The sequence below is a fragment of the Anolis carolinensis genome, chromosome 4 (genome assembly GCF_035594765.1).
Source record: "Anolis carolinensis isolate JA03-04 chromosome 4, rAnoCar3.1.pri, whole genome shotgun sequence".
NCBI classification, from domain to species: Eukaryota; Metazoa; Chordata; class Lepidosauria; order Squamata; family Dactyloidae; genus Anolis; species Anolis carolinensis.
Genome location: NC_085844.1, coordinates 171330391 through 171353723, shown reverse-complemented (window position 1 = coordinate 171353723; position 23333 = coordinate 171330391). Strand labels below are relative to the sequence as shown.

The window sequence follows — 23333 nt, the reverse complement described above, 5'->3', positions numbered from 1 at the left end:
ATGCACGTTGTTGTGTGTTTTGTTGCCATCACCTCGAGTTGACTAGGAACGACTCTATATGATCAGTGTAGAAGTGCCCTCAGTCTGATTGTGTTCAACCCACAAAGCACTGCTGCTGCGAAGCTTTCCATTGATTTGATAATTTACACACATTTATTTATTTATGAATTTGACTTGATGAGCTTGAGTGGATTATGACACATTGCAATAATGCAATAACACAAAATAATGAAATTATACAAAATCCTACCACTAACTGGTACAAATGAACAAAGAAAAATACCCACACAACTCTTCAGCTCCAAGCCCTCTTGCTGATGAATGAAGCCATAGAGTGCTTCTTCCAATGGGATTGTTGTTGCAGGACACTTGACAGTTGGGCCAGAGTGTTCTTTTCGATAAGAAAAGGAATGGCAAATGCATAACCTTCTCTGAGGCCAGGCTGTTCTACCCCTTGCTGGGATAGTCTGTGCGTTAAATAAGGGATATTACATCACAATGGTGTTTAGTCTTCAAGCAAATGGCACTAACCAGGATATGCTTTTGTTCAGTTCTGGAGGCCTCGGATTGCTAAAAAAACTTTATTTTTTAAAAAATCTGTTCAACATGCATTTGAATGTATAGCTTGAAAATTCCTATATACCTGGTTGGTTTGCAACTTATAATGTCTGAAGATGACATTTAAAAGATTTTAAATACTTTTCCCAGGTCTGATGAAAACCTCCCCCAATTTAGATTTGGGGACCATGTTAATGGTCAGTATTAGATGATGTCATTACCAGAGCCTGCTGGACTGTTATGATTATTTGTTTTAGTGTGGCTTTAAACTCTATATTTATTAGTTAATGAAAATCTATTATTTAACGGCTGTGATTTTAAATACGTTTCTTTAACTCATTTGGAATGTAATGGGCATTATTTATGGGCAATGCACAAATGGTAAACACTTTTTAAAAATACAGAAATAAAAATTAAAGCACTGTGAAATATTATTTAGGAGCTTTAAAAAACAATCTAAACTACTTTCCAAAACATTTTTAAAGCTAACAATTAAGTGGAATGTTTCAAACACCAAAGATGATGTGGAATAATTTTAAGCACCTGCCAGAAGTGCAAAACAGTTGGATCTAATCTAATTTCCTTTGGCAAGGATTTCTATTGCTTGAGTACTACTGAGTACTACTATTGAGAAATGGAACAGGGTTTTGGATGAGTACAGATGACATTTAGTCCTTCATATTCACAGGTTCTGCATTCATGAATTCCATCATCCACGTTTGAAAATATTTTTTAAAAATATGAAAAGCAAACCTTAATTTTGCCATTTTATGTAATGAACCACATTTTACTACAACATTGCATATAATGGGGCTTGCACATCCATAGATTTTGGTATCCACAGAGGTCCTGGAAGCAAACCACAACAAATAACAAAAACTGTACTATACTTTTATATACTTTGATTAAAAATGCACTAAAATTAAGTTTGCTAACAAAGAAAAGGATGCAGGTTTACCTTTTATTCAAATGAGCTAGGACTTAAAACTGGAGGTGTGGATGTAATGTGCATAATAAATAATCTGCACAAGGAGATTTTTTTTCCTGTTTAGTCTGATGCTCTGAGAGGCTAATGTCTTTTTAATCTTGAATACCTACTAAATACCACTATTTGACTTTATGTTATCCTTCTATACATATATTGCTAGTTACCTTTCTCTGTGTGTATCCTTGATCTTCTTAAAATAGATTAGGGTTTTACATATATTTTGTTTTGATGTCTGGTATTGGGTATACAAGAGTTAATCATCTTGACCTTTCTGACAAACAGAGCAACAGAAGGAAGCACCTCTCTGAGTTAATTCTGTCTTGTTCTCAGTGGGAACAGAACATTCCTCTATGATCCTCTTTCACATGATTCACTCAGGCCTCCTGGAAGCCACTCTTGATACTATTAGTGCTGGGATACTTAGGTCTAAGTAGATCGACAGTAGTTACATCACCGACCATTTGTGATTTAGAGACAGATTGGTCCAGGCAAGTGGAGTTGTTAAGACTCATATTAAGGAAAGTAGAGTTGAAAATAAGATTAGATAGCAGGGCATTTGTACACTTTTACAGTGAATCAGAAGTTGTTTAAGCCCAGCCTTGGGAAAGGAACAAGGGATTTCAGTATCAGAAATCCTTAACTGGCTTGTTGGTACAAATTAGTGCAAGTACAGGTTGCCCTCATAGAATCATAGAATCATAGAATCATAGAATAGTAGAGTTGGAAGAGACCACATGGGCCATCCAGTCCAACCCCCTGCTAAGAAGCAGGAAATCGCATTCAAAGCACCCCCGACAGATGGCCATCCAGCCTCTGCTTAAAAGCCTCCAAAGAAGGAGCCTCCACCACGGCCCCGGGGAGAGAGTTCCACTGTCGAACAGCTCTCACAGTGAGGAAGTTCTTCCTGATGTTCAGGTGGAATCTCCTTTCCTGTAGTTTGAAGCCATTGTTCCGTGTCCTAGTCTGCAGGGCAGCAGAAAACAAGCTTGCTCCCTCCTCCCTATGACTTCCCTTCACGTATTTGTACATGGCTATCATGTCTCCTCTCAGCCTTCTCTTCTGCAGGCTAAACATGCCCAGTTCTTTAAGCCGCTCCTCATAGGGCTTGTTCTCCAGACCCTTAATCATTTTAGTCGCCCTCCTCTGGACGCTTTCCAGCTTGTCAACATCTCCCTTCAACTGTGGTACCCAAAATTGGAAGCAGTATTCCAGGTGTGGTCTGACCAAGGCAGAATAGAGGGGGAGCATAACTTCCCTGGATCTAGACGCTATTCCCCTATTGATGCAGGCCAGAATCCCATTGGCTTTTTTAGCAGCCGCATCACATTGTTGGCTCATGTTTAACTTGTTGTCCACAAGGACTCCAAGGTCTTTTTCGCACACACTGCTGTCAAGCCAGGCGTCCCCCATTCTGTATCTTTGATTTCCATTTTTTCTGCCGAAATGAAGTATCTTGCATTTGTCCCTGTTGAACTTCATTTTGTTAGTTTTGGCCCATCTCTCTAGTCTGTCAAGATCGTTTTGAATTCTGCTCCTGTCTTCTGGAGTGTTAGCTATCCCTCCCAGTTTTGTGTCGTCTGCAAACTTGATGATCGTGCCTTCTAACCCTTCGTCTAAGTCGTTAATAAAGATGTTGAACAGAACCGGGCCCAGGACGGAGCCCTGCGGCACTCCACTTGTCACTTCTTTCCATGATGAAGACGATGCATTGGTGAGCACCCTTTGGGTTCGTTCGCTTAGCCAATTACAGATCCACCTAACCGTAGTTTTGTCTAGCCCACATTTTACTAGTTTGTTTGCCAGAAGGTCGTGGGGGACTTTGTCGAAGGCCTTACTGAAATCCAGGTACGCTACATCCACAGCATTCCCTGTATCGACCCAACTCGTAACTCTATCGAAAAAAGAGATCAGATTAGTCTGGCATGATTTGTTTTTGGTAAATCCGTGTTGACTATTAGCAATGACCACATTTGTTTCTAAGTGTTCGCAGACCACTTCCTTAATGATCTTTTCCAGAATTTTGCCTGGTATTGATGTGAGGCTGACCGGACGGTAATTGTTTGGGTCGTTCTTTTTTCCCTTCTTGAAGATAGGGACCACATTCGCCCTCCTCCAATCTGCTGGGACTTCTCCCGTTCTCCAAGAACTCTCGAAGATAATTGCCAGTGGTTCTCAAGTTACAAACATCCGGCTTTAAAATGAGTAATAATTAAGAACGGGGGTGAGACAACAGGAAGTGAGAGACATCTATCCCACAAAAGAGAAATTCACTCCTGAAAAGAGTTATCATGGGGAAAAGGTGTCTCCACTGAAGTTTTAACACAGATCCTTGTTTCCACAACAAGCCAATTCTTTCAAAATCCAGTTATCACAGGGACAGAAAGTGTGGTGAAATCTTCTGAACAGGGGCACAGACAGGAAAACAAATACCACAGAGTGTTAACCATTCCCTATGCTACCCAAAGTGTTCTCCCTCCCTCTCTCCCTCCCCCCCTCTCTCATATATGGCTGGAATTGCACTTACAAAATGTACTTGTCCCAACTTACAAATTCAACTTAAGAATAAAGCTACAGAACCTATCTTGTTTGTATCTTGGGGATTGCCTGAACATAAAAGAGCTAGCAGTATGAATAGACTTTATTGAAACAATTCCATACTGTATCTGAATATTTAGCCCTTTCTTGCCCCTTAGACAAATATAGGAGACCTTTTAAGAATCCTATTCAATTAATGGAATCTTTCAGCCAGAAACCCAGGCTGGCTCTATGCAGTAGAATCAATACAATTTGACACCACTTTAACTGTCATGGCTCAGTGCTATGGAACTATGAGAGTTGTAAATTGACAAAAAAGTTAAAGATTTTATATAACTACAATTCTCATAATTCCATTGCATTTGGGCAGGGCAGACAGCCCCCTCAGCCACCTTTACCATCCCACTCCCGTCCTCATCCTCGCAGCAGCCAATGGGTATACCATGCCTAGTATACGTCATTTGTCACCTGGAGTGATGTCAGCTGGGCCACCAGAACAACACAGAAGGGGGGGGGGGGAATGAAAAATTGCTCTTTTCCCCTTCTTATCTGATCACCTTGTCATTCAGGCTATACTGCTGCATCAAGAGGAACAGGAGGGGGATACTGAGTGTGATGCCATGTTTCTTGGCCACCCAAACCCGAGGAATACAGGATGGTTGTGTAAACAGTTGTGGCCTGTTTTATTATGGAACGGGTCCAACTCCTTACATGGGTCAAAAGTAATTGTTTGCTTTGGATTTTCTGGGAGACTTTTATTAATGTAATTCAAGGCAGCATTAATTTAAATCAGCTCTGTGCATCTTGTATACACTATGGAGCTGATTCACTCCCCTTTTCAGGATAAAGGGTCAGTGTAGATGTGCCCTCTGTTACACTGTGATGAACACAATGGGTGTTGTTGTATTTAGATGTCTACTCCTTCCATCTGGTAGTAAAAAGATGCAAAGAAATTTTGGCAACTCTGTAAGATGTGATTGATTTTTTTCTTAAAATTTCTCTGCTGTTTATATTTATCCTGCCTATCATAGAAAAATTCTGACTCTTTTCTCAGGCTTTAAAATTACTCGTCTTAAAAAGTATGAAGCGGACCCAGCCATCTCTGATTTGTTTTAAGTCCAGTGGGTGATTAAGAGCTCATGTCTTGCCCTTGGTTCATCTTGGAGTACTTTGCCTCATCAGCTAATAGCACTCCTCTTATCATGTCAGTGCAATGATGCATTTTTTTTATTTAAAAAAATCTGCATGCACACATTAAACTAAGACTGACCCTAATTGTGAGCAAAAGAGTATAGGTGAGGAAGATTCTTTCTGCTGGTGTCAGTTTTAAATCAGTAATTTTTGAGATAACTCTTTATGCCTCTGATTATTTTCTATGTACATTTGCATGTGGTATGTAGCCTGCCCTTTGGTCTTCTCTGTTTTTTCCATGGTTTCTATTGCTACTATTATTACTACAGATGGATTATTCATTATCTAAAATAATTGGGGCCAGAAGTGTTTTGTATTTGGTATTTTTTTAAATATTTTGGAATATGTTTATTTTCATATAAGCACATAATGAGATATCTTGGAGAGGGAACCCAAGTCTGAGCACAAAATTAATTTATGTTTCATATATATCTTATATAGGTAGTGTCATGCTCCATGAAGACCCTCACTGTTCACCCCTAGTTAAGCCTTTTTTTAGTTAGCAGGATTAATATTTTATATATCGTTTCCAGGGGAGGGGGGGTCCGTCTAGACAGCTTTTTTGCATTTGAAGTCTCAGTTGAAGGTAATTTTATACAATATTTTAAATAATTTTGGGTGTTCAAAAGGTTTCTGTACACTGAATCAAAAGAAAGCAAAGTGTAACTGTCTCAATCACCAATGCACACAATTTTGGATTTCAGAATATTTCAGATTTTGGAATTGGATGTGCAAATTGTAACTTCCTATAGTTAGTTGCTATGACTGTTCCTATTACTTACTATTCTCTCTTTTGTAGTTGCACCCCATCCTTTTCCTTTGAGTGCACTTACATTTGCTACTACAGTAGAGTCTCACTTATCCAACACTCGCTTATCCAAAGTTCTGGATTATCCAAGGCATTTTTGTAGTCAATGTTTTCAATATATTGTGATATTTTGGTGCTAAATTCGTAAATACAGTAATTACTACATAGCATTACTGCGTATTGAACTACTTTTTCTGTCGAATTTGTTGTATAACATGATGTTTTGGTTCTTAATTTGTAAAATCATAACCTAATTTGATGTTTAATCGGCTTTTTCCTTAATCCCTCCTTATTATCCAACATATTCGCTTATCCAAGCTTCTGCCGGCCCGTTTACGTTGGATAAGTGAGACTCTACTGTACTTCTAATAAAGAAAAATAAATCGGTGGTGCAGATTTATTTATTTACTACATTTATGTATCAGATGGTTCCTAGTGAAATTTACACCAACCCCCCCCCCCCCCCCGAAACAAATAATAACAGCCCATTGTATAAACTGAGTTTGGGAATCAAAAGGCAAAAGCAAACTCATTAGTTGTGGAATTAGCATGCACCACTGGAACAAAGGAAAAAAGTATTGAAAAGTTGCTTCGTGTAACTGCTGAAGGCATAGTTTAAAAACGTTATCACTATCAAAAGAACAGAAGAAAATTCTGATATTTCTGTTTCTTTACCATTTTTAGGTGTGCCAATAACAGCAGCAGCAACAACAATAACAATGCCAATTTTGATCTATAGATCAGGAGATGAAATCTAAAAAAATGTTGCAATAGATGAGCATTAGATTCCCCACAAGTCAACTGATTTGAAGGCAAACAACAATAGCAGCAGCAACAATCTAGTAGTTAATTCCAATGAGAGTAAACACATTGAATCAATGATACTTTATTAATCAGCACTTAAATTCCATTGATTTGATGGATCTATTCTGATTGAAACTGAGAGTTGTGTGATTTAGGCCAAACTGTTTACTGTTGCAGCTCTTTAAAATATTTCTTCTGCAGCTTTAGTTAATTGTAATTTAGATTGCATTACTTTTGCAATTCATTTTGTAAACAACCCTGAGGATGCTTCGTTTATAGGGTGGTAAAAATGCATTTATAGTAAATAAAAAGTAAATGTCCCTGCCCAAAGATGATACCCCAAAAACTGCACCAAATTAAGAAGAAGAAGAAAAAAACCCCAAAGTGAGCCATCACAAAAACACATACTGAAGACAGTATATTTTCAGCAATCTATCGAATTTGGATCAAGGATGATTTCCTTGTTTCAGATTGCCATAACATGGGACTGACTCATCAGACTTACTGCAAGTTTCGGTCCTTTGAATTCTTCACTGAAGTTTTATAAGAATGGTAGTGCTCAATGTAACAAATGTCATACCACCTTCCATTTGTGACTTAAAAGGCCAATGCAAGCAGAAATGAAAAGGAATGAATATGGCTGCCAGAAGTTGCAAGAAAGGAATGTTCTGGAGAAACAAAGCAAAAGATATATCAGTGCCCTTGAAACAGTGATTTGTCTCATTGACTGAAATCGTTCTGATGTATAAGAAAGATTTTAAAAAGGAAAAACAAGTGCTGTCTTATTTACTAAAGGATTGTGTTACTCATTGGAGGAATATATGCTGAAGCAGAATTTAAAAAAAAACCCACTGGTTTGGTCTTGATTGTCTGAAACACATGGCTACTCAAGCCACATATATACTTGTCAGAGCAAAGTGTCTCTGATTATCTGAAAATGTTATATGTTCAGTTAAGTGAAGTTGTCATATGAGGACATTGAACAGTTCTTCTGAGATATGAAGCACATTTCCCCACTATTTTAAATGGTTGTGGAGTTCAAAGAGGATTGATTATGATGAATACAATTCCAAGAAATCCAAGTGTGTGTAAAATCTTAAAAGATTTTTGCTCCCATGCAAGAAAATGGCATTCTCAACCTTCCGCACACCTTTTTTAGATTGCAAATTATAGACAACATAGGTACATGTGAATGGGTGGGTTATGCAAAAAAAAATTTGGACTTAGTTCCAGATTGCTAAAATTTCATTTGAAAACATAGGGGTGAAAATTATTATTGGATCAGTGTTACAAAATTCATATAACAAGAGGTTGCATAGCGACAGGTCAAGGAGAAGTGGAGCCATACTGAATCAGTGCCTTAACCAACTGGGTAGAATAGCTCTGTTGCTCTTTGTTGCATGACCTGAGGGAAAAATGGCATGAATTTGACCTGTCCTACTTTCTAGCTCTCTCTGTGTCATGATTTAATGGCTGCTACTAGGTAACAGTTGTGGGACATAAGAAACCTGATGTTGTTCTCTCAGCATACCATGTGGATTGACTTTACTTGTGATCTCTCCCTCTGTTGTACTCTTGATTTAGTGGCTCACACTTAGGTTAATTAAAACACTTTACCAAATATCTCAACTGTCATGGGGTTGGATCTATTTCCTATTTAGGGCAAGATCCTTGTGCAGAAAGAAGAGAGAACTGAATATCCTTTCACTAGTACAATTTGTTGATTTTTTGCAAAATGTATGAAGAAAGATGGTTGGGCTAAGTATAGGTTGAATATCCCTTACCCAGAAATGTGAAATACCCCCAAATACCATATTTCATCACATAATAGTCACACTCCCCCCTGTTTTTGAAAAAAGAGGGTGCGACTATTACACAAGGGACAAATTCTGCCTTTATTCTCCAGTTTCTGTTATTGTTGTTATTATTATTTGTTTATACATCGCTTTATCTCTTCTGAATGAGACTCAAAGTGGCTTATAATTAAAAGTATGACCACATTATTTAAAATAGATGAGTATGCAAACATTAAAACAGAATTAAATATAACAGTATTAACATTCACAGTTAAAATCCATTAAAATCTATTCAAAGCTAAAAACCATAGTACCCCTGTTGTATTTCCTTAAAAATGCCTTACTTCTGAAAGGGGAGGAAGAGGAGGGATGATCCTGCCTCAAACAAACAGCTCCATTTCGGTTTGTTCTTTTTTAAACATGCAGAGCCATTTGGGGCCTATTTTCCCATCCTTTCTTCTGTCTCTGAAGGCAAGGCAGTTTAAAGTAAAGGTAAAGGTTTCCCCTGACGTTAAGTCCAGTCATGTCTGACTCTGGGGGTTGGTGCTCATCTCCATTTCTAAGCCGAAGAGCAGGCATTGTCCATAGACACCTCCAAGGTCATGTGGCCGGCATGATTGCATGGAGCGCCGTTACCTTTAAGAACAGTTTAAGCAGTTTAAGAACTATAAAATGGAGGTCTGAAGCTCCATTGTTCTCTCCTTTCTCCCTCCTCTGAGGCAAAGCAGTTTACAAAACTTGGAATCAAGTCTCTGGAACTCAGATTGTCCCTCCTTCCTCCAAAGAACTCCATTCCAGGTTTTGCAAACTGCCTTGCCTCAGAAGAAAGGGGAAAGAAGAAGGAGAGAAGTGACGAATAAAGCTTTAGAGACTCTCATTTTATAGTTTTTAAACTGCCTTGCCTTCAGGAAAAGAAGTCAGGGAGGGAATATCAGCCTGAAATGGGGGTGTGACTATTATGCGAGGAAAACAAAAGTACACTTTTTGGCACACAAAAATGGGGGTGCAACTATTTTGCAGTGATGATTATTAGGTGATGAAATATGGAAGTCAACAAGGGTGGCCGAGATAGTGACACTTTTGCTTTTTGATGGTTCAATGTACAGAAATTTTGTTCCATGAACAAAATTATTAAAATATTGCATAAAATTACCTCCATGGTATGTGCATTAGGTGTAGATGAAGCTACAGTAAATAAATTCAATGTTTAAACTTGGGTCCGATATCCAAGATCTCTTACTATGTATATGCAGTAGCCACTGGAGTCCTGGAGAAAGTAAAAATAAATATATATTCCAAAATTTGAAAGAAAAAAACCCCACAAATTCCAAAATATTTAGGATAAGGTCTAATAATAGCCTTTTGCTATTGCTTGCAGAACAGCTCCCCAGGCAGAATTTTTACCTCATTTGTGCTTTTCCAGATCCAAGCCATTGATGGCTGTGGGATTTAGGTTCACTTTCTTTGTATTGTACCCAGGAAATGCAATGAAAAGGTTGATTTTGGACAGCTAGTCAACATTTCCTCTGTTTCCTTAATTCATATAGAGCTTTTAAGCCATTATGGCTTTTGTCTGTTACCTCCACACATTACTGATCATTACGTAGTAATCATGGTGCCATGTGAATTGCCAATAATTCCTTTATCTATGTCAGTGGTTCTCAACCTTTTTTTGATCAGGACCACTTTGACCAGGGAACACTGTATAATATTAGTACCAAAAGGGTTACAAATCAGTTTTTGTTCAACTTTAGATTTGATTTGGTTATTTGGGGTGCTGATTAAGAAAACTGCATCGGATAGACCACATCAGCTCTAGTTTCTGATACAGAACATATACCATCCAGTAGTTGCCATCTGCTCACCCACAGAAAATCATATTTAATAATTTAGAACTGATGTGGTCTATCCAATGCAATTTTCTGAATCAGCACTCCAAATACCCCAGGAACAGACCTAGAAATGAAGACACCAAGGCACCCCTGCTTCCAGGCGCCACATGGAATGGCTCTGCTCAGGGGGAGGGAGGAGGAGGAGAGGCAGCAATCAGGAGGCTTGTTGTCATGCCTTTCGCGAGTAGTCAGCCTCTCCCTTTTGACATCCCAGTTGCCTCAATGTTATAAGAGGGTTTCATGAGACCAGTCACTCTCGTTGCAACTGTATAGTAATGGTGAGGTCGCGGACCATATTTTAGTTCTTGGAGACCACTGATGGTCCATGGACCTCAGGTTGGGAACCACTGATCTGTGTAGACATGAGGAATGGATTCATCTCCCAAACTCTTGTTGCCCCCCCCCACACACACACACTTTGTCAAATTTTGAGAAGCAGTTGACAGGATTATCTTGCTTACAAGTAATTGTGTAAAAATGTCCCCAGAACAACTTCTTGTCATTATGAGTACCATTGTATGATTAGTGTCTTCTGTTTACTTTATGGTACTCATTTGGAAAAGAACTATTTGTTTCTGAATTGCATCAACAAAGGGTTTAGTTCAAAAGGGTACCAAGGCTGAGAAAGTGGGACAGATGTTTTAACATGACTCATTCTCCACCTTCCAGAACTGACAGGACTTATAAATGGATTGGCATCAGATATAAACATATTATCTGTGGGAAAGGTGTGTTAGATAAAGTGACTATTAAGGAAAGGGGTGGGAGTCCAGCGGTGGCTGCTGGCCAGGTAGTTGAAGATAAGCGCTTGCAAGGTTGGGCCAATCAGAACTGATAGTTTGCTGGCAGTGTCTTCTTTGGCCACTGCTGTAATAAACACTTTCCCTTGGAAGTTGGTTGTCTGTTGTGTCTGGCAGCCACACTGAGCTGCTTGAACTTTAGCCAGAGGCAAATATTTATATCTCAGAATATGCAGTATTCACTGGTCAGGTCTTCAAGAATGGGGGAGGAGTCCTTTTTAAAAATGAAGAAAGATGTGTGTTCGTTTTGATTGCATTCAGGACAAAGTGAAGAGGAACCATGCTGGCGTCTTTTTAGTGTTAACTGTATATTCCCTAGCATAAACTTCACAAATTTGTATAAACATTAGACAGAGAGAGAAAGTGAGAGAGAGAGATTTAAAGGGGGCATCTTGATTTGAGCTCTGTTCCTTTAATTCCTGTTGGAAAGTTTACAGTTAATATTTTCCCTGGAATGTTGTCAAGCTTCTGACAGAGCCTGAGTGTATGCTGAGCTGTGAAACTGAGAAGCAGAGCAAGTTGTGAGAAATCTGTTTCTACTCAAATCTGTAAGGTTTATAAAAACTTCAGGAGAGAGGCAAGAAGAGGGGGAGAAAAAATCTGAGACTGGCTCTCGTTTTGCTTCTCATGGAGTGCAGTGAGTCCGCCATTTTAAGAATTCAGCAAAGGGCGAAGCTTTCAGACTCCTTACATGGCGGCTGTATTTACTTCAATTCCGGCCAATCGAACAGTCTGTGCCAAATCATGTGACATGCCACGAATACACTTACAGTCATTTCCTTGTTTCTAAAAACTTTGTTACCTCTACCGAGTACTTTACCTTGTTTTTGATGCCAAATGTTCTCCGCCGAACGTGTCTAGCAGGCTGGCGTTTGTCCACAACGTTATTTTAGTAGGTAAAAAGTCTCGGAGCACTTGAGCTGTGTGCATTCTTTATGTAAAATGGATTTCCCCTCCTGGCCTCAATCCAAGAGCACAGAACACTCACTGGGCGAGAAGAGAGCTTCTCTGCAGAGGAACTGGTGGACTGACACACTCTAATTTTTGGCTCCTGACCAGACAAGTGAGAGAGATGCCAGAATTCAACAAAATAACACATTATTGTGTAATAGGAACGGTACTCAGTGAGCAAAGCTCACAGGAACCAAATGCCAGTGGTTCTTTCTTATTTTATAGCAGAAGCTTGAACGGGCACTTTTAAAATGTTATTTTAGAGGAACAAGGGATGAAATACAACTGTGATGTGCAGAATGAATAAAATCATACAGTTTAGAACATAAAGCAGGAGGAAGAGGGAGAGGGAGGGAGAGAGGGAGGAAGGAAGAGTGGAATTGAAATTACTTTTGTGAGGTTTTTTTTTTTCCTTCTCCAGACTTTCTCTTTACTGTTCAGGCTTAACCCCATGCATTCCAGTTCAGAGCTCTAAATTTATATTGAAGCATTTCCAGTCAAGCACTCCTTTGCTTATCTTCTACATTTGATTTGGCAACAATGCTAAAAGTTAAGATAATATTCTTTTAAAAACATAATTGTATCCATGAAAAAAAGGTTAAGGTCGGAAACCAGAATAGACACATAGTTTGCTCTTGACATATTAACGTAAAGCTTTTCTAAATTGAGATTGTGTTGGAAAATTATGTGATCTATGCAAAACTTCATGCACTGGAAGAACCTAATAGCGTGCCAGACTGCACTGGCATTGCACTGTGGTTGCCTTGGTATATTAGTTATTTTGGCAGTGTTTTACTGGCTTGTAAAAATGGATGGTCTTTCTTTCTCAGAGGTCAGCACTACCCCAGTGAGAGTATAGTTTTAGCTCTGCGGAATAGATGGCAAATTAACACATTGTCATTGAAGTTAGTGGAGAGCCCTAGACAATTCTCCTCACCATTTTCATAGTCATAATAGAGGATAGGGTTGTAGAGAATCAGAACATGCCATCAGCATCACAAATGCTTTAGCCAGCAAATGCACTTAAAGACATTGCATTAAATGACCTTGCTCTCCTTAATCTCTAGAGAATCTAAAATACATAATTAGGGACTTTGATGATAGAAATGTTCATAAAAGAGCAGATAACATACTTATTTTAATAACAACAATTCCCGCCAGCCAGCTGACCACATATTTTTCACAAACTTTGCAAAACGGCCAGCATCCAGGTCTAACAATAAATTAGACGAAGTGTAAATGTGAGCACTTTATTTCATAAGATCCTCAGAGAACTCTGTCTTAGGACTACAACCAGAACTTTGACCCTGCAACTGAGGCAACAATAATGAAGTCTCCTATGCAGGCAAACCAGTGCTGGGGTTTCACCAAAGTCTTGTGGATCCTACCCCACTAGACATGTTCCACATCCCAGATCAGTGGGACGTGAAACATATCTATTATTGATGGCCTTTGCCAGAGAAGATATAAAGTGGGCAAAAAGTATGGAAGGAGAAGGCTAGTTTTCCCTCCAAATCTCCAGTGTAGGTAAATGTCACCATAAAAACAGTAGAGATCTTGGACACTTTTATATCTAAATACAAGCCACTGTAAGTCACTCTTGGCCTGTAGGTTTCCTGCAGTTAGTGCAATCAGTGGGACTTCCCAAAGCATTCACCCTCCACGTTTCCTTTGATTCAGTTGGCCTACTGTTATTGAGACAGAAAGTTATATTTAGATCCATAGATTATTTTTCTTCTGGTTTGCAAACAGAACAATGTTAGATATTAAGACCAGAATTCCATTGCAAATGCCTACATTGGATGGATGAGTATTTTCCAGGTCACCACATTACCTATTACTGGAAGATGAACCAGCAAATATGGATACCAAGGATACCATTAAATGAAGCAAGTTGGCAATGAAATATAAGGTCTTAAAAAGTCACACATTATGTGAATTGGTTGTTCACCTGCTTCTGATGAGCACTGGCACACATCTCACCATTGCTCATTACTATTCTTGTACATCTCCTTTCACTACAGACAACCAGCTGGGCATCTGTCCAGCAAGTACAGAGAAAAGGATGTCCTGGTTTCCAGGGCAACGGCAGAATAAAAAAAAACAGGATATAGCAAAACTTGGAAGCAGTGACCAGCCTCTGTCTCTTGGGGTTCCTCTGCCTAGATTGCAATGCAAGAGAGATAGTTTATCTAGCATGGATTAAGTTTTGCCTTCCCGTCTACCATGAAAGTTCCAAACTTACAGGTTCTTATGCTACTGTGTATCTTAAGAATCACCAGAAGCAGTGACACCCAGGAGGAAAATATTTTGGGACTTGGACAGGAGGAGATATAGACAATCATTCAGAAGATGGATGGAAGTGATACCATAACAGTGGGTATTTGTTATTCTGTTATGGGAACAGAGATCTCGATTATATAGGGGCCATTTCCCCATCTAGTTTTGCCATTCTAGTTTTCAAGTGGCATGCTTTTTTTTAAGTGCAACATCAGTTTCTCAAGTTGCTCCTGGCACAAAAAAAGTGAACAAGGATATGATGTGGTGTGATTTTTGTTCTCAAGTACAGTATGTCCAACATTTGCACAGAAGCTGCCTTGACAAAAGTAGCTCAGGAGTTCATGGCAATCATAATAACAATGGGTCTGTCATAGTTGATATCTGGTTCATTATAGGGCAATGCTCAAACTAAGAATGAGGAAGTGTTGAATTGCTTTATTTTTTCAAATAGCTGACTGATTAAATTTAGGCATGTAAAAATTGCTATCCATTGGTTCAGAAGTCAATGGATCTGAATAGTGACTCTGGAGGATTTGTATCACCTCTGACAGTGCCTTCATGATTGGAAATACAGACTTGACTTGAACAATTGTTCCTAAGCATCTCTTTCCCTTGCATAAAACAATTAAGATTGTCTTGTTTCTGGATAAACTGGGAATAATAATGATAATAATAAGATAAATAGGAACAAAACTAAAGCATTGATGGAGAAAGATTTGCAAAGAGCCTGACTGAGCATAATGTAGATTTCATTTTCATGCATGTTTTGTGGTTGAGATAGCTGCAGAAACTTTCTGTCACCTCTGGATCTGGTCTGTGCTCTCCAGTAGAGCTTTTCCACGTATTTATTGTAAACCATAGAGAAATGAAAGGATGTTGAAAAATATTTTAACTTGTCTGCTCAGCCCTTTGTAGGGGAAAATATCTGCAGACTTTTAATTGCACTGAGGCATTACTGATTTTACTTTTCTAAATATTACTGATCTTTCTTTCTTCAAGTGCTGGTCCTTGACCCCCCCCCCCCATTGTCACTTCCCTCACATGAAAAACAAAGCATCTAAACAGGAGAGGTTTTTGTAAAAGGCTTGAGAAAATCACAAATCTTCTTGCAGGGAAAGCCTCCGTATAAACAGGGACCTCTTTTCTTCAAGCATGTTACTTTCCATAAGAAGAAAGGAATGATGGACCGAGATGGACACTCTTTGGACTGGTTCCCATGCAAATTATCTGGACGACTTCCTTGTTTTCAAGTTGGTTTTTCCAGCCAGTGAAACTTCTGAGGAAGTCTTCTAAAAACCGGGTGGAGCAAGCAATATCTTTATATAAGTTACTGGTCATCAACATTGTAGTGATGCTTCTACTTAACAACTGACATTTGTTCCATAATCTAAGACACCCTAGTATCTGGCTGGTGAAACAAAAAGTCAACTCAGTGACTCAGATATCTCTATTACATCATGAATAAAGCAACTTTACATGCTATTTGTTGTTTGCGGATAAGTTGACCCACTGATCCCATTGGCTCTTCCCTTCTGGTATTTGTGCATGTGTGATTTTTTGTCATGCCAGGTTTGGGTTATGGTGACCCTATGAGTCACAAATCTTGCTTGCATGGAAAGCTTCTATGTGAAAAGCAATCTATCTCTTCTTTCACCTGTCACTTTACACATCAGGAAAGGAATGAGGGACTGACGGAAACTCCATGAACCAAGCTCATCAATGGTCCTCCTCAGCTCTAACTAATTAACTAATCACAGTGGCAAATGAAGAGCATAATTACACAGTTGTGGGAGAGGGACAGCTTTCTGCATTCTGTGTTGTGTTCTGTCTTACAAAGTGTATACCTGTGCTTAAAAACACATGACTTTGATATAATTCTATCAGTACATCTAAAGAAGTGGATTAATATCCATGAGAGTTTTTATGAGAGTTTCATGTGTCCTTGCAGCATCGTGTCCTCCCTTTTGGCCAAGGTCCATGTGTTCTACCTCAGGGCTGTTAGCTGGATGGCATGAGTGAGTGATCATGACAAAAACTCATGCTATAATTAGTCCTAAAGGTGCTGATAGAATTCTCTTTATCTTTTTTTCTTTTCATGCTGTAGCAAACTATCACATTGAAAGCCACTACTTTGGAGAATCGTCTCTGTTCATAGCAATCACCTTCCTTATATACAACTTAGCTTGAAGACACAATTGAGTTACTCTAATAATGCATTTTTGTTATTATGTACTAATATCCTCTTCCCCTATTTTAAATAGTAGAGGAGAATTTTTAAGAGTTTGTAGCTTTCATGGTAGATAGTACAGTACTGTAAAATAGTATATTAATTGTAACTTGATACTGTTTCTCATTTTCCCCCTCACTGCATGTTCTATATTATTCTGGAACTAGAATCATTTAGAGATTTCTAAAATTGAGATTTTCTAGTTCTAATAGCTGTACATTTTCCCCCTCTTAAATTAATCTTAGGCCCCTTCTATACAGGCCTTAAATTCCGGAAGGAAGTGGGATACAAAGGGGGCGGGATGGCTAGATTAAAAATGCATGCTGGATTGTGGGATGGCATGCAAAAGATGTGATAAAAAGGTTTGCTTAAAATCTGCAATTGGGTGTAAAATGTGCTGCCTAGATAGGAAGCCATGACTATAGTATCTAATGTTGTTTTAAAATTATTAATCGAAGATCAAATAAAATGTTCGTTTATTCTGCATTGTTGAAGAGCTTTACATATATTTGTGGCAGAGTTTTATAGGTGTAAGATAAGAACAAGTAGAAGCTAAAAAATCTGAAAATATATATACATTACCTGGACTTTGTTTTATTTACAAGAAACTGGACTAAAAAAGACCAAAGGTGAGCTTCCATATCTGCATTTGAACCCCAGTAGCAACAACTCTAAACATTTTTTTTCTGTAAGGTCTGTGTGGTTTGGGAAGTTTCATTCATCTTTATTCTTGTCATTAAATCATGCTCTTCTGATAGATTTTTGATCTATCTTTGGTATTTTCCCCCACAGTCTCTCAGTAGAAGTTATGTTTGAGGAGTCCCAAAACTAATGGCATAATGAGGCTATAGATGTGAAGTCTGTTAATAAGATTTTAAAATTACAAAAATACTTTGTATGGGAATGGGCTTTATGCTGTTGCTACAAAATCTACAGAGACAGTCCATAAAACTTATGCCAAAGCCTGGGAAAGATACTGTATGGGCTACAGTATGGCTAATGGCTATTGAAGATTCAGGGAGTTATATTTTGTAACAGTGACTTTTGTGAGTTCTAAAAAAAACAATCTTGAGATACTGTAGGATCATTTATTGTGGAATCAGTTCATCACTACATAATCCTGATAGTGCTTTTGCCATCTCTGACCCTTCTCTCTGCCAGCTATGCTAATGCTTGCTGTCCCTTGATCCTAATCTGGCTTTGTTATTCCCTTTTATCAGCTTATTTTATAAACTGCATTGTCTAGCTGAGGAATGCTAGCCAACAATATCTCTCTTTCATGGAGGGTTATGCAACAGCAGCACCTTCAAAGATCCAGGAAGTATAAAGACTTGTTAGTCAAAGTCTTTTCAGTTTACAGCTTACTAAGTGAAAATAAAAGCAACTTTCAGAAATAACTGTTGAAGAATAATGATCGTATGTTCTATTAGTCTGGAGGGAATAGATTTGTATATATCTTTGTGTTATTACCCTGCAGCTTGCATTGCTGTGATGGAAGGATGAGAGTAGACCTTTTATTATTCCTCTAGTTTATATATATAATGTGTCTTGGTAATTTTATTTTATTTTAAGAATTGAAAATGAGCCCAGGTGCAGTTAAGAATAGCTGATACCAAACAAACAGTAATTCAGGTTTAACATACGGGAAGGATAAAGAAATGTCATGTACGTAAGCAAAAGACAACTGACATTAACGCAGCAGGCAAGGTGATTACATAGCAATCTAGTAACTATATGTGATCATTATTGCTGGTTGGTGGGTTGCTTAAATGAGTACCTGAAGGTTAAATAATAGCTGTAGGAGGGAGGAGAGAGGAATGTTGGAGAGGGGGAGAGAGAAAGAAAAGGAGAGGAGGGGATAGAAAGGTAGACAGCAGGTTAGGAAAGAGAAGTGGATAAGAAACACTGTGACTATCAAGGGAGAGAGGTGATTTGTCTCCATTTTAGTAAGTGATAGTTATGGGCTTTGATTGTATTTGTTGGCGGTTCCTGGGGAATAATAATAGGGTTTGGAGAGGATTCTTTTATTTCTTTAAACCACCTACTATGAGATAAATGCTTTTATAAAGTATCAGGTACTCTGAATTGTTTCAGGCCCAGTGGGTCAGTGTGGTTAAAATACCAGGTTTCTGTGGCCTGTGTGATAAATAGTGGAGTATTGTGACTCACAAAGCTATGATTCCCCCCCCCCCCCCAAATTGATTCACAGTCTTATTTTACAAGGATCCAGATAGGAAGAATAACCTAGGGTGTTGTCAGAGTCTAAAAGAATGAAGCTTCCCAAAATTTAGTCAAATCTGCTAATCACTGTTTCAAAGTTACAACCTTTATCCCAGGTTGGATCTAGACTGCCATACACTGCAGTTTCAGAATGCACATTAACTGCATTGAATTGGATTATAGTGTTCCCTCACTTATCATGGGGGTTACGCTCTAGGACCACCCGCAATAAGTGGAAATCCGCAAAGCAGGGACACTTTTTAATTTTAATATTTATACATTATTTTATTTAGCCCATTACTTCTGCTTCTCCTCCTCAGGACTGCCCCCTTGCTTTGGCCCTGCCATTTGGCTCTGGCTGTCTCTGCCAGGGAAGAAGGAAGGCCGCTCCGCTCAGTGAGTGAGCGATGGAGGGCGGGTGACAGCGGCAGCAGAAGAGCCAGGAAGAGGCGGCCAGACTCCTCTTCTGCCTCAACTCCAGCCAATCATGCTGGGAAATGTGGAGGACTCAAAGCTTAGAGGCGGGAATGGAACCCCTTCCGAGGGAGGAAGGGAGGCGGATCCTTCATACACCTAACTTGGTTAGAGGGAGCTGCCAATCAAACCAAAGTGAGCTACAGCCGGCGTTCTTACCCTTCCCCTCCCTCCCATGATGCGCATGCACAATCACTCATACGCCCACAGCCTAGCAGCAGCAGCAGAAGGAGCTGGTGGAAGGGTGAGAGGGTGGAGTGCGCAAGTGCAAGTGCACACGAGGAGGAAAAAATGCCGCCTCTTCCCGACTCTTCTGCTGCCACTGCCGCCTGCCCTCCCTCGCTCACTCACCGAGTGGAGCGGCATTCCTTCTTCCCTGGCAGAGGCAGCCAGAGCCATATGGCAGAGCCGAAGCAAGGGGGCAGCCCTGAGGAGGAGAAGCAGCAGCAGCAATGGGGTGGGTAAATAAATTAATAATAAATAAATTTTCCCGCGAAACAGCAAATCCGCGATAAGCGAACCATGAAGTAGCGTGGGAACACTGTATATGAATCTACACCGACATGTAATCCAGTGCAATGTAGTCAAGCTTTATTCTGAAACTGCATTTTCTAATCTTGTGACTACAGTTGAGGCAATAGAAATAGTGTTCTTGAATTTATGGCTTCAGTTGTTTAAATCCTCAAATTGGGACTGAATACTTCTGAAAGCATATATGGAACAAAGGCCAGTGTGGTATAGTGATGTGAATGTTAGACTTGGGGTGCGTCTACATGTAGAATTAATGCAGTTTCATACCACTTTAACTGCCAGAGCTCAAGGCTATGGAATCGTGAGAGTTGGAGTTTGGTGAGACACCAGCACTATTTGACAGAGAGGATTCAAGACCATGATTCCTTGGGACTGAGCCATGGCAGCTAAAGAGTTTTCAAACTGCATCGATTCTACAGTGAAGATGCATCCTAGGAGTCCAGGAGACCAGGGTCATTTGGCCACAGAAATCCACTGGGTGTGCTCGAGTCAGACACACTCCCTTGACCTCAGAGGAAGGCAATTTCAACCCCTCTTTAAATAAATCTTGACAAGAAGGCCAAATAATCCACTCCATAGACTCACGATAAATGCACAACAAAAACAAATGGTGCAAGAATGTGAAATAACAGAACAGAAAATCCTCTTGTAGACTGGCAGTACAGATATAGCTTTATTGTGACCTTTACATGATGAATATATGTTGTTATTTTCAGTTATTTAGCAACACAGAACAAATGAATGAAAATCTTTATGATATCTACCATTCCATTTCATACTATATTTCATGAACAAAAGAAATAAATATTTTGGATTTTTTTACTTAGACATTTGTATTGGTATATTTAAACTGTTTATTTTCATATGGTGCTAGAAATAGTGTTCACTATCGCATTTAAATTAATATCTAGTAGGGATGTTTTGGAGACTTTTTTTCTGGAACATATAAAATGGATAGCTCATTTAGAGAGTGTGTGCACCAAATATGAGTTTGCTACCCACCTCCCCTTAATAGCGTACAGCGATTTGAGTATAAAGCTGTAATATCTACATTTCCCAGCTTGCAGCAGGGTTTCTGAAGTCTGGATAACTGATGCTAATCTTCTATTTGTTTTGTGGCTTTCCAAAAATTAACTTGAAGAAAAATAAAATGTGATGTAAATCCATTCATTTTGTGTACTAGAAAGCAGTAGACTGAATTTATTCTATACAGTGAGCTATTCAGTGCAACTCTAAAAATCTGAACAAGATCCCTGATATGAGAGGATGAACATTCAAATGTATCATCTGTTAATTGCATTTTTGGTCTCAGACTTTCCCACTTTGGTGGCTGTTGTAACTTCAGCTTATCCTCTTGAACTGACTGTAGAGTATTTGAAAACATTTTAAATAGGCCTACAAGCTTTAATCAATGCGATTAATCAACTGAAGCTTTAATAGCAGATTAAAATTTGGCATCTGATTAATTGGTAGGATTGACAATGAGCAAAGACTCTGGAATTTAGATTCCTTAAAGAGAGGCAGGTCGCCTCTCTTTTCCTTGCACTCACTGCCTCTCTCTTCCTTGCACCAGATTTGATAAAATAAATATTTCAACAGAAGACCTCTTCTTATTTGTCTCCAAGGGTGGCAGAGATGTACAAAAGAGAGATCCAAGAATGCTTGTTTTGGAGGATTTATAAATAGAGCAGCTTTTACAGACTTGTTAATCGTTAGACCAGGATTTCTCAACTGAGATTTCCTGGAATCCCCGAGTTATACAAAAGGTTGCCAGGGGTTCCACAAGAGATCATGATTGAAAATCTATAATCATTTCCTTTCTGTGGTGTAGATAAAACAATTTTTAGACAGGTTCTCTGAGACGTGAACATTTATTTCAAATTCCTCCAGGGTAAAAGAAAAATTGAGAAAGGCTGCTTTAGACAGGGTTTGTAAAGTTTTAAATGAAAACAAAGTAAGGTAGAATGTTAACCAAATGCATGAATTAGGTTGTTAGATTCCATCTTCTTGCATCAAAGTTATGGACTAGGTAGGAATAGAATCTTCAGCTTTTATAAGGGAAAAATGTTGCCTATCTACCCTTTGATTTTTGTTCAGGAGAACCAGTTTGGTTTTCCTTCCTCCTGTTAGGAACCCAAAATGTCCAAGTTTGCACTTTCTCGCCCAATCAGTTTCAGAATGAGGAAATGAGGGGTGAGAACTCTCAATATTTTAAAATTGCAGTGGAGGAGGAATCAGCTCCTCTCCATTGGTGGGGTCTTCAAGTTTCTGTGCAAAACTGTAAACCACTGTTTGGTTCCACCAGTACTGTACAAGTACAAATTGGGACAGTCAGTGGATTGCAAATAATAATAATAATAATAATAATAATAATAATAATAATAATAATAATAATAATAATAATAATAATAATAATCTGCAAAAGGCCACCCTGCTGGGATCTGCGCGCATCATCCGAAAATACATCACACAGTCCTAGACACTTGGGAAGTGTTTGACTTGTGATTTTGTGATATGAAATCCAGCATATCTATCTTGTTTGCTGGGTGATAATAATAATAATAGTCAAGAACCAGCATTGAGGGAAGTCAACAGTAGTAAACTGCTTCAAGTTCAAAATACAAAGAGTGAATACCGTAAAAACACAATCCGGAGCAGAAGAGAAAATTGGCAAAAGAAGGTTCTCCGTGGACAGTTCCTAGGAAAAATCAAGAGTCAAATTGACAAAGAAAAAACATGGCTGTGGCTCACAAATGGAACTTTGAAAAAGGAGATGGAGGGCCTGATTCTGGCAGCCCAAGAACAAGCCATTAGAACCAATGCCATCAAAGCCAAAATTGAAAAGTCAACAACAGATCCCAAATGTAGACTCTGCAAGGAAGCAGATGAAACAATAGATCACATCCTCAGTTGCTGCAAGAAGTTCGCACAGACAGGCTACAGGCAGAGGCATAACACCATTGCTTAGATGATTCATTGGAACTTGTACCACAAATACCATCTACCTGTGACCAAGAACTGATGGGATCACAAGCCGGAAAAAGTTACAGAGAATGAACATGTCAAGTTACTCTGGGACTTCCGAATTCAGACAGACAGGGTTTTGGAGCACAATACTCCTGACTTCATGATTGTGTTAAAAGACAAAGTATGGACTGTCGATGTCGCAATCCCAGGTGACAGCAGGATTGAGGAGAAACAACTGGAAAAGTTGACACGATATGAGGACTTAAAGATCGAACTACAAAGACTCTGGCACAAGCCAATCAAGGTGGTCC

At 39.0% G+C, this 23333-nt stretch overlaps 1 protein-coding gene and 1 long non-coding RNA gene across 11 annotated transcripts in view; one reads left to right on the top strand and one right to left on the bottom strand.

Annotated features, from left to right (window-relative positions):
- Positions 1–12429, bottom strand: part of LOC134298659 (uncharacterized) — a 31059-nt gene extending 18630 nt beyond the window's left edge. Inside the window, exon 1 of the long non-coding RNA XR_010005763.1 lies at positions 12193–12429. This is a non-coding gene — a long non-coding RNA (uncharacterized LOC134298659). The remainder of the gene's footprint in view (positions 1–12192) is intronic.
- The window catches only part of nfia (nuclear factor I A), a 576988-nt gene that overhangs the window by 299518 nt on the left and 254137 nt on the right, over positions 1–23333 (top strand). The gene's annotated exons all lie outside the window — the stretch shown is intronic.